This window comes from Bactrocera tryoni, chromosome 1 (genome assembly GCF_016617805.1).
Source record: "Bactrocera tryoni isolate S06 chromosome 1, CSIRO_BtryS06_freeze2, whole genome shotgun sequence".
Classification (NCBI taxonomy): domain Eukaryota; kingdom Metazoa; phylum Arthropoda; class Insecta; order Diptera; family Tephritidae; genus Bactrocera; species Bactrocera tryoni.
In genome coordinates this window covers 23443329-23462097 of record NC_052499.1, presented here as the reverse complement: position 1 = coordinate 23462097, position 18769 = coordinate 23443329, and the positions used below count along the sequence as shown (strand labels likewise).

The 18769-nt window shown below is 37.7% G+C and overlaps 1 protein-coding gene across 1 annotated transcript in view; it reads left to right on the top strand.

Moving 5' to 3' along the window:
* Window positions 1-11608: 11608 nt before the first annotated feature.
* LOC120766652 (fatty acyl-CoA reductase wat) overlaps window positions 11609-18769 on the top strand; it is a 136189-nt gene continuing 129028 nt past the window's right edge. Inside the window, exons 1-2 of the mRNA XM_040092282.1 lie at window positions 11609-11674; window positions 12396-12478. The gene's annotated coding sequence lies outside the window, so the exon portion shown is untranslated. The remainder of the gene's footprint in view (window positions 11675-12395; window positions 12479-18769) is intronic.

Here is an 18769-nt window from a genome sequence, read left to right as displayed (position 1 = left end):
GTCTAGTCTAGAAATTTGAAAAAAATCTTATTCATACTCTTGTAATTTCTCCGTCTTTTTTATTGGCGTAGATACCGCTTACGTGGTTTTAGCCGAGTTTATAACAGCGCGCCAGTCGTTCTTCCTTTTCACTCTTTGGCACCAATTGGAGATTCCAAGAGTAGCCAGGTCCTTCTCGACTTAGTCTTTCCAACGGAGTACAGAACTTTCTTTTCCCCTGCTTCTCCCGGCAGGTACTGCGTCGAATACTCTCGGAGCTGGAGTGTTTTCATCCATACGGACGACATGATCTAGCCGGTGTAGCCGCTGTCTCTTAATTCGCTGAACTATGTAAATGTTGCCGTATATCTCGTACAGCTCATCGTTCCATCGACTGCGATATTCGCCGTTGCCAATGCGCAAAGGACCATAAATCTTCCGCAGAACCGTTCTCTCGAAAACTCGTAATGTCCACTCATCAGATGTTGTCATCGTTCATGCCTATGCACCATATAAAAGGACGGGAAGGATGAGTGACTTGTAGGAATTTGCTCTTTGTTCGTCGAGAAAGGACGTTACTTCTCAATGACCTGCTCAGTCCGAAGTAGCACTTGTTGGCAAGAGTTATTCTGCGTTCGTTTTCGAGGCTGACGTTGTTGTTGGTGTTAATACTGATTCCAAGTTGGACGAAATTATCCGGCATCATTTTTGAAGAAATATAGACCGACCATTCCACTGGGCCACAAACCACAGCAAAATGTTGTTTTTTCTTGATAATGATGACATGACAGCTTGACACGACTCACACGTGATCTGTCAAAAAAAGGCTATTGAAAAAACTATCTCTATTTGGAACACCTGGTATAGATCTAGGTGGTTACATTAAATTGGCGTATTTGTACTTTAAAGCAAACCTTTTGAGGATATTTTATTAAACACAGCAGGGATTTGAGCACGGTTTGGTGACGTTTCGGTACTTTGAATATGAATCCGACTAATAAAACTAGATCAAAGCGGGAATGCCGGTCAACAAAGCCTTACAGATAGTTTCCGAAATTTGTTAATCCATAGAGAATAAAACTACTATTGATGGAAATGGGTTGGTGCAGCTTCGTACACGATTTAAAAGGCAAATAATGATCGCAATTGACGAAAAACGCTTGCTACAACCGAATATTTCAGTAGTGTTTTCAAGAGTTATCGATCAAGCGAGCACTTACTGTTTCTAGGTTTCTAGATGTGATGAAGAGACTTGGTGGTAAAAGCTTTCGAACCAAGGAAGAGATGATCGTTGCAAAGGAGCGTATTTTTCGAGAATTTGGAGCGGATCTAATGCGCTTACAAAGTTGCCTGCATAAAAGGTGGGGAGATAATGGTTTCTTTGTATCGATATAAGGAATGTGATGAATTCAAAAGTAGCTATGTCACAGATAATACATTTTGTCAGCTCAGATATTGTAATAACAGATAATTAGGTATGACAGTAGAATTGGGAGGAAACAAACAAATCAATTACATTAAAGTTAACCAAAAGAACTCGTGCTTTTACTTGATTATCTTTAAAAGCTTTGCGCAATGTTGGAACTTTTCCAAATTCTTTGTCCAAAATACAAAAAAGAAATTAACAATGCAAACTTATGAATGTATGTATGTGTGCTCCTTCAATTCTATGGAATAAAAGCGCTTGCAATTATCGAGTATAATTACCGAATAATGAATTACGATTGCTTGACTAATTACATACGAGTAATGAATTACTTAACTGCATATTGACAACAACATGTGCTTGCAGACATACTTACTCACACATATGCAGGTGTATATATGTATGTACGTTTAACCAATGAGCATAAAAAATTTGATTGAAAGTTATCCTCTTATATTGAAACAAGTGTGTTTGTGTACATATATGAATATATGTCTGTCCGTATATTTTACACGAGCATCGCGACGTTTGCGCATTTGAATGCAGTTCACTTGCGGACGTGACGGTTGTCCGTTTGTTTTTGTTGTCGGCGCAAATTGATGTGCGACACTCCTTTCAGCCAGGCGATTTGTATGTGTTTATGCATGCATGTGAGAACATTTGCATAAAAGTTTATAAGTTCACAAGTCCAACAGCCCGTCGGCAGTTCATCAGCTCAGCAGTCAGTCCGTCATTCGTTTAGTTGACCGTCAGTCGCGCATTGATTTATGCTTCGCCAACGAAATAATTCCATCAAACAGCAGTTCCCTAAAAGAATTGTTTGACATACATACAAACAATTGTAATTAACATATTTGCGCACACAACTGCTTGTGTATGTATGTATGTATGTGTGATTGCTGGCATATCGGTTTGATATTGTTTGCTCGTGTGAATTACAGTAGCGTCTGCTGGCAATTATGTAAATACACACAAATATGTATGTGTAAAAATAAAGGGTGATCCTTCGAGGTTCCCTACTTTTTTAAAGAAAAAACTCAGAAACTTTAAATTTAGTGGGGAATGTTTACTATCATTCACATCTCAGATGGCACATCCGTTGAGTGCTATTTCCAAGCCTCGCGCGAGCATTTCGACTGGTAACTGGCGAAGGACTTCGTTTCAGTTCGGATTGTCCGCATAGACTTTAGACTTTACATAGGACAAAGAATAACGTTGTGATATCACACGATCTTGGTGACCAATCAACTGTCCAAAATGTAAAATTATCTGATCATCGTAGTGTTCTCTGAATAAATGACTTGATTGATGCGATTTGTATGAAGTGACGCCATCTTGTTGAAGCCAAATGTCGCCGAGATCACGAGCTTCAATTTCAGACATCAAATAGTCTGCTATCAAAGCACGATAACGGTCGCCGTTGACGGTTACGTTTTCACCGACATAATTTTTCAAGAAATATGAACCATTGATTCAACCGACCTACAAACTACAACAAACCGCTTCTTCTTCTAGATGAAATGGCAGCTCTTGAATCTCTTCAGGTTGCTCGTCGCCCAAAATGCGGCAATTTTGCTTGTTTACATTCCCATTGAGCCAGAATAGGCCACATCGATGAACAAAACTTGGCTCGAAAACGTCGGATCTTCTGGAACTTTACACGAGCCCATAGAACGAAGCGATGTCGCTTGATAAGGTCGAGCGGCTTTAGTTCTTTCAAAAGCTGTATTCTGTACACTTTCAATTTAAGATATCGACGTAAAATGCACCAAGTCGTTCTATACGTCAGTCCGAGATGCTGTGAACGGCGCCGAATTGACTCTTTACGATCTTCGTGTACATTCTCAGCAACGGCTGCTATATTTTCATCACTGCGTGCTGGACATGGTCTATTCAGTCGAATATAATCCAATAATAAATGGGTGATGGTGTTGCGAATAGTACGCTCAGTATACCGATTGACCATAAGTTGATGAACGTTAGTTTTCGTAATAAAGTTGAACGAAACGTTGGTCAGGTGTAAGTCTTTCCATGATGAAATGCCAAACAATACTAAACAAAAACAACGTGACAGGTTGACACGACTCCCGCGAGATCTGTCAAAAAATCAAAAAAGGCTATTGAAAAAATTATATCTACTTGGATCACCCGTTACATGCACCTAATTATATATACTATATATTTATACTATATACATATGTATATATATACTATATATATAAGTATAACTTCATGTATTTACATATACATACATCCCACACAATCACACCTACCTTGACACCTATACACATGTAAAATCATACCTGAAAGCAGCAAATGCTTGCTGCCGCATTGACTCATTTCGGGGAAGAACAAGCGACAAGCTCGGACACAACGTCGCGTCATTGTCCGTTGTCACACCACATCAGCGACGATTCTTTGCTGTGGCCGAATTGCTGGCAGAATTAAAATTCTCATTGAGTCACAAAACGAGCCAATTAATTTTGACTGTGCTGAATGCTGAGAAGCAATGTGAAAGTGTTGCTTGCGCCAACTGTATCTATGCACGCATATGTATGTACATATGTATGGATGTACGAATGTACATATGTATGCAATGTATGTACTATATGCTTGCATTAATGTCCAATTTATTTATGCGAACACTTGTAAGGTGATGTGAGTCTCAATTATTTCGTTTACATACATACACATATACATACTTAGTTATATGCCGTTACATGGTATTTGCTGGAATCTAAAGAACTCGATGGGTAGTTTGTATTTAAGAATTTGTTGAAAAAATACTCTTCAGAGCGGCATTTCCTATAGCATAAAAGGGAATAAAAATGTCATAATCTTTATTTTGGTCAGTGAGTTTAAATGTGAACAATATGTTCGGTGATTATAGCGAATCGAGGTCTTAGATCACTCCAAGACGAATTTTCGGTCCAAAATCAGTTGCTATTCGGGAAGCTATTGATGCTGTGCACAAACTAATATTTGCCAGACCTGTCGCGGCAGCTATAGGTTTCAGTGGGCTTAGAATACATTAAATATTGTATGAAGATTTGACTGTAAAAAATGGTTCACGTTGGATCCCAGACAACCTGTCAATCGCTAAAAAAGGCTCATGTCGACGCACGTCGATGGCATGGTGAAAGATGACGAAACGTGGATTTACGAGTATAAATCCGAAAGTAAAGAGCAGTACATGCATGGGTAAATGGATAAATGAGCCGAATCCAACAAAAGTTGTGCGAGTTTTAACCCTTCGACTGAAACAACTGCATTTTTTAACACTCAAAACATCAATTTGATGAGTCATCGACCAAATAATCCTGACTTAGCACCTAAATACTTTTAAACGTGAAAAACAAACTAAGAGGTGAAAGTTTTTCGGCATTTGATGAGGCTATCAGAATGTATATTTCGGAGATGCATAGGTCAAACAGAGTGGAAAGAGTACTTTGACGGTTTAAAGCCATGTAAAAGTTTATACATCTGTCTAATAGGCGGTGTTGGGTCGGAAGATTAAAAAAGAAACTGTTTCACTTTATAATAGGTTGTCAAAAAAGTCTTGCGGTATTTTCGCTAGTTGGCGCTGAAAGCGCGTAGTTCTAGTTTTATTCGTCGCATCGGGTCATGCTATACTTTTTTGGAAAGCTCACGCGCTAACACGTGTTTGATTGATTGTCGTTTGTCGCAAACAAGGAGCAAAATAAAGAGAAAATACGGCATATTTTACAGTACTACTACGATAAAGGCAAAAATGCATCTCAAGCCGCCAATAAAATTTGTGCAGTTTATGGACCCGATACAGTTTCCATTTCCACCGCACAACGATGGTTTCAACGTTTTCGTTCTGGTGAAGAGGTGGTCGAAGATGCGCCACGCTCAGGAAGGCCTGTCGTCGAAAATTGCGATAAAATCGCTGAATTGGTCGAAAGAGACCGGCATAGTAGCAGCCGTAGCATCGGTCAAGAGCTGGGCATGAGTCATCAAAAAATTCATTTCAATTTCAATAAAAAAAAATTCAATAAAAATACCGCAAGACTTTTTTGACAACCCATTATATGTAGTTCTTCACACTCTTCCAGTTCATAATACTGTCCGAAATTATGGTGCCGACGAAAGTGTTCAGTATATTTCGTTCTGTTTGCCGTGTGTTCGGTGTCATCCGTTCATCTACAATCATATTTTTTGCTCTCAACGAGTTTGCCGTTATTTCAAGGTATCGCTATTATTTCTAATTTTGTGGTGGTGATATTTGTTCCATTTTTCGTTAATGTCCTTAGTTTCGTTATATCAAATGTTAATAAGTCGGTGGAGGTCCTTTCGCTTATTTCCAATACAGCCTCGTCTGAAACTGCACGGGGTGCCAGTACTACTCTCAGAGCAGTTGTGCGATAAACTTTTTGTAGGGCCTTACTTCGGTTATCCTTCTCCAATGCGTATGCCAGGTTCTGCTCAGTAACAAAAGACATTCATCGGCCAAAGAACATCTGTTTGAAGGCGAGCTAAAGTGAGAACGCGAAACTTCCCCTTCATAGGGTTGTGCGCTGCGTTAGGGACCCGCAACGTAAAAAGCACGCACCCAATGAAAATACTCGGCTAAAATCGCGAAAGCGGTGTCTACGCCAGTAAAGAAGATGATGTGCCTTAATTGCCAATATTAAATTGATTTTTTATTCAGTTTTGTTTCTAATCAGGTGGTTTATCATTCTGCGCTTATCTTCAGTGTCTCGCACAGTGTTTATCGCAGCGACGTCGTCTGCGGAACGAACTAAGTAGGTTTGTATCGTCAGGCATATCGAGGCTTAATATTCTGTCGTAACTGACATTCCAAAAGTTTGGGCCGGGATTGATACCTGCGCAGCTGCGGACGTGACCTATAAGTGATGTGGAAGAAAGATTATGTCTTTCAAGTCGCTTCCCATTAAGTCGTCCCTTTGCTTAGTAGTGGTTAATTGAACTGCAATGTAAATAATGTGTGGTGGACTCGACATGCCTAAGTCGTTAATTGACTTTTCGAAACTATCATCGAAAATAATCCACGGTAATCCATGCCCATGTAGTGACCTTTGTAGGTAAAAAAACAATTTTGGAGCATAGCAATGTTCCATATTTACTATTTTCAGAATCTTTTAATGGAGAATTAGAATACGAAGCACAGTTGAGAATAAAGCCTGAGCTAAACAAATCTGGGATGATATTAAAATATGTAATAATTGATCTCCAAAATTCCATTCGAGTTTCGACGTCAGAGAGTCGTTAAACCGGTAAGAATATATTGAGAATAACCCACGCCTCTAAAGATTATGCCACCTAATTTGTCAACTGTTATTTGACAGCTCATTGTTAATTGATTGCTAATTGGCAGCCGCAAAAAAATATTTTTACTTGGTTGCCAGTGCCTTAGCCTCGCACCACTTACCGACTTATAAAATGATAAGCAGAAGATTACAAACTGCATTAGTCAGCATAAAGTGGATGAATAGTGTGCAAGTAATAGCGGGCATGCCGTTATGAGTGAAAGTGAGAAAGAGATAAAAAAAGAGGCGAAGCAGAACATAAAGAAGAGGCTGCGAAATGTAGGCTGACAGTCCGGCTCATCAAGTTGTAAGAGAATGTCTCATTATTAGCCGTCAGCAACAGTAAATCTCATTAATTTTAAGAATACGGAAATTTCAGCACGCAAGCGAGGAAAAAAATAATAACCCACTGTGAGAGAATAAGCCATTGTCCTTCATTTTGCATCGGCGTAAAAGTGATCGCATGTCAAGATTTTATGAATTATGCATGCTGGCGGAAGGGCATAAAGTAAGAACATATGTATGTATGTGCTTATGTCTTTTTATGTAAAGGAATGTGGAACATGTTCATCGGCTATTTTAAGAATTCCTCATATTTTGATAATTGGAGTTTTTTTTTTTAAATATTCCCAATTACTGTGCAGTTTTCGAAGGTTTGGAAAATCACAGTTGAAAAGGTTAAATGACAAAACTGGAAAGGAAAAGCTTTCGACTTACTTTACACACTCTTGCAAATTTATAAGAATTAAAGACGTCTTAAGTATTTCTTCTTGCGACGAAGGCGGAGAACAATCAAAGCAGCAAAAGTGCTTCGGTGTATATATGTATGTATGTACATATTTTGAAAAACATTAAAGTTACATATTTTCGATTATTAATATTTGTTTTTGTTCGCTAATCATGAATAATCTACCATGAATGAGATGTTACTTACATATCAATCATTCAAAGCTTTAACTAGAATATCGATAGTTTTACAGCTTAAAATTGAAAACTGGGCATACGATTTAAAACAAAACGAGTCTGGGAATGGAATTACTCCTCAATTCCTTTTAACGCTAATTTTTCAAATCGAATTATGGAGTCCTGAAAGAAGAAATATGGCGATAAAATATTTGTTGCCGCTGCCCAGCTGGTTGATGTTGATGTTCTCGTTAGAATATCAGTTGTTGTCACCTCCGTCCAAGAATTCCGATGGACGCGACAAGAGCGTAAATTTCCGAAATATGGTTATCTGTAGTACTAGACTCCATCATAAGAAAATTCATCAAGCTACCTGGCTGTCACCGCATCAAAAACTCACCAACCAGATCGATCATGTTGTGATAGACGGAAGCCACGTCTCCAGTGTTTTAGACTTGTATAAGCTCCGAGGTCCTTACATTGATTCAGACCACTATCTTGTTGGAGCGTCGAAAAGATGCGATCACAACAGACAGGCGATCGATTTTCTAGCCGACTTGCACACATTGCTTTTCGAAAAATGCAAAAGAACAACTAGTACAATGAGGGGTGCCGTGTCGCAGCGGAGAGAAATGAGACTACCTAACTCGCTACGTTGCAATCGACCACAACTCGGATGGGATTTATACCGAGGGTTCATGAGAGAAGCGAGACGTATTTGCAGACAAAAAAAGAGAGAGACCGAAATGCTTGAGTATGAAGAGCTTGACAAGCTGGCCGACAGGGGACTCTTGTTGAACCGCCAGAGCTGATCTTGTAACCGATACCCAGAGCATACTGGTGGGAACAATGTTGAATGACAGTGGAAGCATAATACCAGAAGGTGTTGAACCTGATCCTCCAATCGGTGATCGATGGAGCAGACGTTCCATTGATAAGGAACATGCATCAGCTTCTTTGTAGAATATGGTCGGACGAAAGCATGCCCCACGATTGGAATTAAGGGAGACCACACAATCTGCGCCAACTGTCATGGGATAAACCCCATATCGCATAAAGGGTTCTATCTAGTAAGATGAAAGATGTAGAAAATTAAAGCCCGCCGTCAATAAACTGATTGGACCTTATCAGAATGGCTTTAGGCCTGGAAAATCAGCAATTGACTAGATATTCACCATGCGCCAAATCTTGGATAAGACCTGTGAAAAGAGAATCGACACACACCACCTCTTCGTTGATTTCAAATGATCTCATCAGTCATTTGGTTGGTAGGTTGATTGGACAGGAAAGTCAAAGTTAAGCCATTTTTATTCTCGATATCGGGAACAATGATACCCAACTATGTAAAATTCCAAAACTCCACCCTGGCTGTACGATTTGTTATGTATTGAATATTAGGAGTCATGAAGACATCTTGTTGGAACCAACGAAAGCAAAACATTCGGAGAGGTAACTTTCCATCTCCCTCCGATGCCACTTTACCAGGTCTCCGAATGCGAGATCTTCGATGTAAATGGCTTTTGTTGACCTTTACCATATCACTAAATTAACTCCTTTATAGGCATAGGAGCTGGTTCCATTATCTACATGACCACAAAGTAATTTTTTCGACCTGTGTTGATGGTCGGCCAAGAATCTTTCTTTTTATATCCTTCCGTATATTGGACTGGGTACTCTGATTTACTGAGTTGCCCATAAAATTTTATTGACTACCTCGTTTTGCTATTCACAAGAACATACATATATACAAGTAGACTTGCTAGTTAAAGCAGAAGCTTCTTTGGCGCGAAACAGAAGCAGTTAGTCTCACAGTCTTGGCTTGAAAATCTAATTTGGTCATTTAGCTTTAAGCTAACTTCTTTTTAGGAAGAAGAAGTTTGCTGCTGTGATTGCTGAACTCAATGTCAAAATGTTTAATAACGGGTGACCGAAGTAAAAGTACTTTTTTCAATAGCCTTTTTTGAAAGATCACGCAAGAGATATGTATGTCAAGCTGTCTTGTTATTCACTTTCATCATGGAAAGACTTACGCCTGAACAACGTTTTCAAATCGTTCAACTTTATTTGGAATATTCACGTTTTATATAGAATGTATGTATTTCGCGGCCATCGTTCAATTTATGGTCAACATAGTCGGCTGACTGAGCATACTATACAATACAAAATACAGCTTGTGCATGAACTGAAGCCACTCTCTTCTTAGGCGACATCGCTTCGCTCTATGGCAAGAATATCCGACGTTTTCGAGAAAAACTTTGTTCAGCGATGAGCCCCATTTTTTGCTCAATGGGTATGTAAACAAACATAACTGACACATTTGGGTCGAAGAGCGACCTGAAGAGATTCATGAGCTGCTATTTTATCCAGAAAAAAACAAGGGTTTGGTATGGTTTGTGGTCCGCTGGAATTGTCGGTCCATATTTCTTCAAAAATGATGTCAATGGTGACTGCTATCGAGTCATCATAACCGACTATTTGTGCCTGTAATTGAAGCTCGAGATCTCGACGACATTTGGCTTCAACAAGACACCGCCACTTTCCACAAATCGCATCAATCAATGAATTTATTGAGAGAATTCTTTGGGGAGCAGACGATTTCACGTTTTGGGCCAGTCGATTGGCCACCAAGATCACACCATTAGACTTTTTCTTATGGGGATATGTAAAGACTAAAGTTAAGGCGGACAATCCCGCTTCGATTAAGGCCTTGGAGCAAAACATCCCGTGTATCATTCGGCAGTTACCAGCCGTAATGCTCGAACGAGTCATCGAAAATTTTACTCAACGGATGAACCATCTAGCCACGGCCAACATTTGAAAGAGATAATCTTCAAAAAATAAATGCCAAAGAGTATTCTTTCGAATGATAGTAAACATTCCCCATTAAATTTAAAGTTTCTGTGTTTTTTCTGTAAGAAAGTGGGAAACCTCAAAAAGGATCACCCTATCCTGTATTATGAAAGAATACAGAGCATGTAATATTTAGACTTAAAATCCAGATACCTCGGCTAAGGTCAAAGCTAAGTTATCCTTTCAAGGTCTCGAAGAACATAAAAACGTTACAAATTTTATTCAGAAAACAATAAAAGTTATAACATTTTATTTCGGCACTTGCATTTTCAATGATGTGGTTTATTATGTCTCGACGGTTTTTTTTCTATTTTTTGTTTTTGCATTGCTTGCCATTAAAAGCGGCACAATGTACACAATATGAACGTGTTTAACCCCAAAAGAGTGTGATTATTGCGCAGGCGGCTCGGAGATTTTGAGAAATCTTAAACGCTTGCCGATAACATCTGTGGGACGTGAGATGATGTGACAACAACAATAAATAATAATAATTACAATGCAATGACATGAATAACAAGAGCAACAACGATAATAACAACATAAACCGCAACAGCAACAATAACCTTAAGTTGTTGAAATGTTTGTAAATACACAGGCACGCACACACATACACACATGCGAAATAAATAGATAAACAATACGACTGCCAGCCGCACGAAATCACTACGAAAGAAAAACGAGTTAAGAAAGCGAAAAAACAACAACAGCACAGCGGTATGGTAGAATCGTGCGACGCTGTTAGCCGCTGTTAATTAGCAGTTTACGTTAGCAGCAGCAGAGGATAACGCTGTAAACGGCAGCGTAGACCTGCTGCCAACAGCAACAGCAACCAAAACAACAACAACAACACCAGAGCAAACGAGCTGCGTACGATCCTAATCCGTTCGGGCGAGGTTGCTCATCCGCACCGATGCCGGCGTCGTCGTTCGGCTCACAAATAGCAACGCGCTGCGTCGGCGCTGTTGTTGCTAATTTGCGCAGCGCGTTGGAGCGCGTCGCTTGCTGCTGCGCGCGCATGTTGAACGTTGGCGCGCAGTCGCTGCTGCCGCCACTTTTTCGCTTTTTATTACGCGCTCAGGTGTTGCTGGCTGTCGGCCCGGCCGCTGCTGCAGGTGTTGTGGTCGTTGCCGACTTTAGCCAAGTTGAGTCTGTTTTTGGCTGCGCTGCGGTAAGGTTCTGAAAATCTCCTGGCGTTTCAACTAAGCAAATTGCCAACGACAATGTAAATACTAGTGAAATACAAAGTGATCGCATGAAGTGTGGGCCGAACTTAAAGTGCAACATTTGACTTGCGTAATAAGGAAAATTTGCTGAAATTCGTTTGTGTGCGCGTAAACGGCACGGCCACGAAGTGCGACGCCTGCGCACAGGCGTTTGAAGTTTTCGCAAATTATTTTTCTCTATTTTTCGCAAATGCATTTTCCATAATTTATGTAATTTTTATTCCAAATGTGTTCGCGAAGGTCTTAAATTGTTTTTCTCCATATGCGCTGCATTTCATACAGACAACTTTGTATGTCCATGTGTGTGTGTGCGGGTATGTTTGTATAAGTGACTTTTCGTGCGTTGCAATAGAGTTTTCGAATCCGTTGCAGTTCGCGATTTTCTCACCGTTTTCGCTTTCGGTTTAGCGTTTCTAAAGCCTACGCGTGTGTGCGTGCGCGCTAGTTTTCGTTCGGTTGTTATGTGCGCTGGTATACTATGTTGTGGTTTTTTCTTTCAACAATAATTTAAAGTCTAAATTTTACGTTTTTCTACTTTGTTATTGACTCTAGCAATTTGTAACATTTTCATTCCATTATTTGTTGTTGTTGTCTAGTGCTTACTTTATACACGCATATGTATGTATGTATGTATGCGTACGTGTAATATTTTATGAATTTTTTGTGCTTTTCAATTACGAGTTTATTATTATTATTGGCATTTTTTACTACTTCACGCAGCTACAGCTACTCAAAGTGGAATAGAAATTTTTGCAACGAAACTCAGTCGGTTGTACAGAAATTCAAGCAAAATTGTTTTCCAGGTGAGTAACATTCATTGATTCGAATTTTCATTGATACAGCTAGAAAGCCAAAAGTCGAATAAATAAAATATTATAAAAAATAAAAAAATGAAATCAAGTTAAATAAAATACAAAATTAGAAAAATGTATAATTAAAAGTAATTAAAATAAAAATAAATTAAATGCAGTTAAATAAAATAATATAATAAGAAAATCATAGTAAAATAACAATTATTAATATAATAAATTCAAATAAAATAATTTAAAAAAAATTAAAAAACTAGTAAAATAATATATATATTGAGAATAAAATAAAATAAAAAGAATATTATAAGGTAAAACAAAATAAAGTTTAATAAAATGAAATAAAATAAATAAAAATATCAAAATTAAATAATAATAATAATTAATATCAACTAAAGCAACGTAAAATAAAAACAAGAAAAAACGTTAACTTCGACTGTACTGAAGCTAATATACCCTTCATAGGTGCATTTCTTTTAGTAACTATGTGTTCAGTTTGTATGGCAGCTATATGCTATAGTAATCCGATCTGAACAATTCGGAGATTATATTATTACCTTAAGCGGTAATCCATGTCAAATTTCGTAAAGATACCACGTCAAATGCGAAAGTTTTCCATACAAGCCCTGGATTCCGATCATTCAGTTTGTATGACAGCTATATGCTATATTGTGCCGATCTGAACAATTTCTTCCGATATTGCATTATTTCTATAAACAATAACTTAAACCAAATTTCGTGAAGATATATCGCCAAATGAGGATGTTTCCCATGCAAGCATTTGATTCCGATCATTCAGTTTGTATGGCAGCCATATGCTATAGTTAACCGAGCTGAACAATTTCTTCGAAGATTACATTGTTCCCTTAGAAAATAATCTATACTAAATTTCGTGAATATATCTTGTCAAAAGCAAAAGTTTTCCATACAAGAAGTTGATTCCGATCGTTCAGTTTATATGGCAGCTATATGTTATCGTGGTCCGATACCGGCAGTTCCGACAAATGAGCAGCTTCTTGAAGAGAAAATGACATTTACAAAATTTCAAAACAATATCTTAAAAACTGAGACTAGTTCGTATATTTACAGATGGACAGAAGGACATGGCTAAATCGAGCGATCAGCTCAACATATTGATCATTTATAGGGTCTCCGACGCTTAATTCTAGGTGTTAAAAACTTCATGGCAAACTAATTATACTCTGTTCAGGGTATAAATATAAATTGTTAATAATATACTGAAATAAAAAATTTATATTCAGTAATATAAAAAAATAAAAATTAAAAAAAAAAAAATAAATATTAATAAATTGAAATAAAATTAAATATAAGTGTATGCAGTCAAATGAAATAAAATAAAAAATAAAAGTAAAGCAATAAATATTCTTAAATTCAAATACAACAAAATCAATAACGGAAACCATCTATTAGAAAAAGAAAAGTATAAGACCATTATGGGTTTCCAAAAAAATAAATAAAATAATAAAAAAAATATGTATGTTGTATATTTTTTATTTTATTTTTTCATGAACATTTTTCGAACATATAGTTTTAAATAAAAATTAACTTGTGAATTTCAAAAGATCCGAATTTTTTTTTTGGTATATATTGAATGACAAATTTTTGCAAATTTTATTCAAAAATATTAAAAAAGTAAAACCAACTTATAATAATTCTACAACTTTGCTTCCGCCGTTTTGTTTTGTAAATTTAAGGCTCTATTGTATAAAAACGGTTACGAAAATATTATTCAAAATATTGGCCGTCGCTAGCTACTATTTTTGACCATCTTTCTGGCAGCATGCGTATTCCGTGACGAAAGAACTCCTCATCTTTCGAGTCGATCCAAGTATAAATCCAATTTTTGACTTCTTCATAACAACTGAAGTTAGCTCGTTAACTGGACCGTGTGCCATCGATCGGAACAAGTGGTAGTCAGATGGAGTAACGTCTGAAGAATACGCGTTTCCAACTATTTTTTGACCACCTTTGCGACGTGAGGCCGAGCATTGTCATGCTGGAGAATGACTTTATCGTGTCTTTCCTCGTACTGTGGCCGTTTTTTTTAGTGCTCGGCTCGAACGCATCAATTGCGTTCGGTATCGATCTCCTGTGATGGTTTCACTGGGCTTTAGCAGCTCATAATATAACACCGCCAGCTGGTCCCACCAAATGCAGAGCATGACCTTGGCGCCGTGAATGTTCGGTTTTGCCGTCGACGTGGAGGCATGTCCAGGCTTTCCCCATGACTTTCTTCGCTTAGGATTATCGTAGTGGACCAATTTTTCGCCGCCAGTTACAATGCGATGTAAAAATCCCTTTCGGTTGTGCCTTTGAAGCAGCTGTTCACATGCAAAGAAGCGCCGTTCGACATCTTTTGGTTTCAAGTCGTAAGGAACCCAGTTTCATTGTTTCTGAATCATCCCCATGACTTTGAGGCGTGTGTCACTTGCAGCGATTCGGCCAATTCCTCTTGGGTTTGAAATGCATCTTGGTCTGGTACTGCTTCCAATTCAGCATCTTCGAAAATCTTCTCCCTTCCACCACCATGCCGGTCTTCGACTTCATAATCACCATTCTTAAAACGTTGAAACCATTCGCGACATGTTCTTTCACTTAGGACTGCCTCAACGTACGTATTCGAAAGCATTCGATGAGCCTCAGCCGATTTTTTCTTGGAATTAAAAAATAAAAGCAAAACTTCATGCAAATGTCGACAATTCGGCTCAAAAAGTGACATTTTCAGTAGAGAATAAGTTTGGGTGCAAACAGATCTCTACAAATATTTTGTTGGGTTAGTGTTGACACAAATGGCCAAGATCGATATAAAACGATTTAATCGACCAGTATTGACCCTAGAGACAACTATTAGAAAACGGCGGAAGCAAAGTTGTAGACCATAGTTTCAGAGTTATGAGCTTATTTGTAAGAGTTTTTTAGCATAATGTTTTTTGAATTTGAGATATTTTTAGGTAGAAAAATCTTGAACACTCCCAGACAGTTTACAATATCCAATGTATCATAATTTGGGATTAACATTAGCAGTCCAATTCAACCCTAACTTCACTTTACTGAAAATTTGTCAGACGTTTTGTCCTATGAGATTTTTCTTCTACAATAAGCTAAGTAACTAATAATTACACTAGCCGACTATGGATTTTGCTCTGAAATAAAAATTATATATTTTGGTTCCTGTTAGTATGTATATCATTAGAAAAATAATAAAAATAAATCCTTAGGTCCAATTACGATAATATTATTGAAGTTATACTTCTTATACGAGTTCGGAAAAGGTTGCGATAGATTCAGGTTCAGGGAAGTAGTGTTGATGTTTATGCTTCCGACCACACCGATTTTGACGACGATGACTACAAGCCACCACCAACAAGGTCAACAACAGAGCCACATCTGATAACTCAAAGCGAACTTAATGATCTGATTCGTGACCTTGATTTACCAAAAGAGAAATCAGAACTTTTAGCTTCTAGACTAAAACAATGGAATTTATTGCATCCAGAGACAAGAATCTGTACTTATCGGAAACGACATAGTAGTGTTGTGGATTTCTTTGAAAAGGAAAACGATCTAGTCTATTGCAAAGATGTATATGGGCTTATGAAAAAAATGTTTTGTACCTATTCACCTGATCAGTGGAGACTATTTATTGATTCATCGAAAATAAGTTTGAAGGCGGTTTTGTTACATAATGGTAACGAACTTCCATCTATACCTCTAGCGCATGGAGTACATATCAAAGAAACCTATGAAAATATCAAAAATCTACTACAAAAAATACAGTATGCTAAACATTCTTGGAAAATTTGTTCTGATTTAAAAGTAGTTGGGATGTTACTAGGTATGCAAGCTGGTTACACAAACTTTTGCTGTTTTATGTGAATGGGATAGCAGAGCTCGAAGCAAACACTATATCCAAAAAGAGTGGCCAAAAGAACAGACTATGTACCTAATCAGAAAAGTGTGTCCTTAATCTTCGTCATGTTGAACCCGAGAATATTGTATTGCCACCCCTTCATATAAAAATTAGGCTTAATGAAAAATTTTGTAAAAGCAATGGATAAAACGGGAGAAGGTTTTCAATACCTTAAAAGTATATTTCCGAGACTTAGTGATGCGAAATTAAAAGAAGGGATTTTTGTGTTGCCAGACATACGACGAGTTATGAAGGATCAAAACTTTGTCTCTAAACTAAATACGCTAGAAAAAAAAGCATGGCTTTCATTTGTTGAGGTTGTAAAAAAATTTTAGGGTAACACCAAATCACCCGATTATGAAGAACTCATATCAAGCCTATTAACGGATTTTCAGGCTTTAGGGTGTAACATGTCCCTGAAAATACATTTCCTACATTCGCACTTGGATTTCTTTCCCCCCAATTTAGGTGCAGTCAGTGATGAACATGGGGAGAGATATTGCTTTTTGTGTAACTCCTGCTTTTATTTTCCTAAGAATAGAATATTTGTCTCCTTGTTTAACGCGAAAGTAGCGATCTGAAATACGATTTTATGATATCATTATGCTGTTTCGGTAAAATCAGTTTCAATTTCGAAAGCAATCCTTTGTGACAAACTTTGTCGAACGCGTTTGCAATATCCAAAAACACGGCAGAACAGAATTTTTTTTCCTCAAAGGCTTTTTCAATAATGTGTGTAATCCTGTGGATTTGATCGATCGTAGAATGGTTGGCTCGAAACCCAAGCTGATGCGCTGGAAGTATGGTTTTCCGTTCAATGATTTCATTGATATGTTTTATGAGAAAAAGTTTCGATGTTATCGGTAGAAGTGATATGGGCCTGTATGAAGATACGTCACATCCTGGTTTTCCTGGCTTTGCAATCATGATAATTTCAGCAATTTTTCAATAAGTTGGCACGTATTTAAGATGAAAAGCCGCGTTAATAATGTTGGTAATTTTTACTATACCTATTTGAGGAAACTTTAATTTTAAAACCTCTTAATTTTCCGATTAAGATCTTTAGAGACTTTATTTAAAATAGATTTATCAGCTGGGCAACGAGTTTGATGCCACTTACGTTGTAGCTTTCTCTTTAATTTAATTATTTCTCTTATATCATTAGGATATTGAGAGTTTACAGGAATTTTCTTTAATTCCGGAGTACTTTTCCAAGCTGCGTGTTGCATACTTGTTGCAAAGTGTAAAATTTCAGATTCCAACTGGCCTGTATTTAATATAGAGTCATATTTACTTTCGTAACACTCCATGATCGTTCTAAAGTATTCCCAATCTGTACGTTTATTATACAATTCCGCTGTTTCGTCTTTAAAGATGACGGTTTCACTATAGCTTAAATAGATTGGGGAATGATCCGAGTTAAGGTCATAACCCTAATTGATCGACAAATAGTTCCGGGATATTTTGCCGACAATGAAAAAATCTATCAGGTCTGTAATCTTTTGATTATCTGATGGCCAATATGGTGGCAAGTTCGTCGAGAATGCGTAACTTCCGGTTGACTGCAGTGCTTTATAGAGTTCTGTCCCCTTTCTAGTCATAAGCCTTGAACCCCAGTGCATGTTCTTTGCGTTGAAATCTCCACCCATTATGAATCTATACCTGTGTCTGTTTATTAAGTGTTGGTACTCTTCAAATTGGATTTGATGACTTGGAGGACTGTACACAGAGGTAAGTGAGAGTGGACTTTTAACTCCGTAAATAGTCACTGTTGTAGTTTGAAACAGTTGAAAGTTTTTCCTCTTCAAAATGTTTAATCGTATTTTTAATTTAACGTCTCAGGTGATTCATCCGTTAAGTCTAATTTTCAATGACTCAATCGATCTATTCGATTAGTATTTGGCGAATGACATCCGTGATGTTTTGCTCCGTGATGTTTTGCTCCCCTGAATCTAAGCGGGATTGTCAGTATAGACATTAGACTTTACATATCCTTATAGGAAAAATCGAACAGTGTGATATCATACGATCTTGGTGAGCAATCGACCGGTCCAAAATGTGAAATTATCTGCTCACCGAAGTGTTCACTTAATACGAATAAATCCATTGATTGATGTGATGTGTGGGAAGTGGCGTCGTCTTGTTGAAACCAAATCTTGCCGAGATCATAAACATCAATTTCAGGTATCAAATAGTCGCTTATCAAGGCGCGATAACGGTCGCCATTAAAGGTTACGATATCACCGCCACCACCGGCCTACAAAACACACCAAACCGTTATTTTCCTGGATGAAACTACAGCTTTTAAATCTCAACAGGTTGCTCTTCGTCCCAAATGCGACAATTTCGCTTGTTTA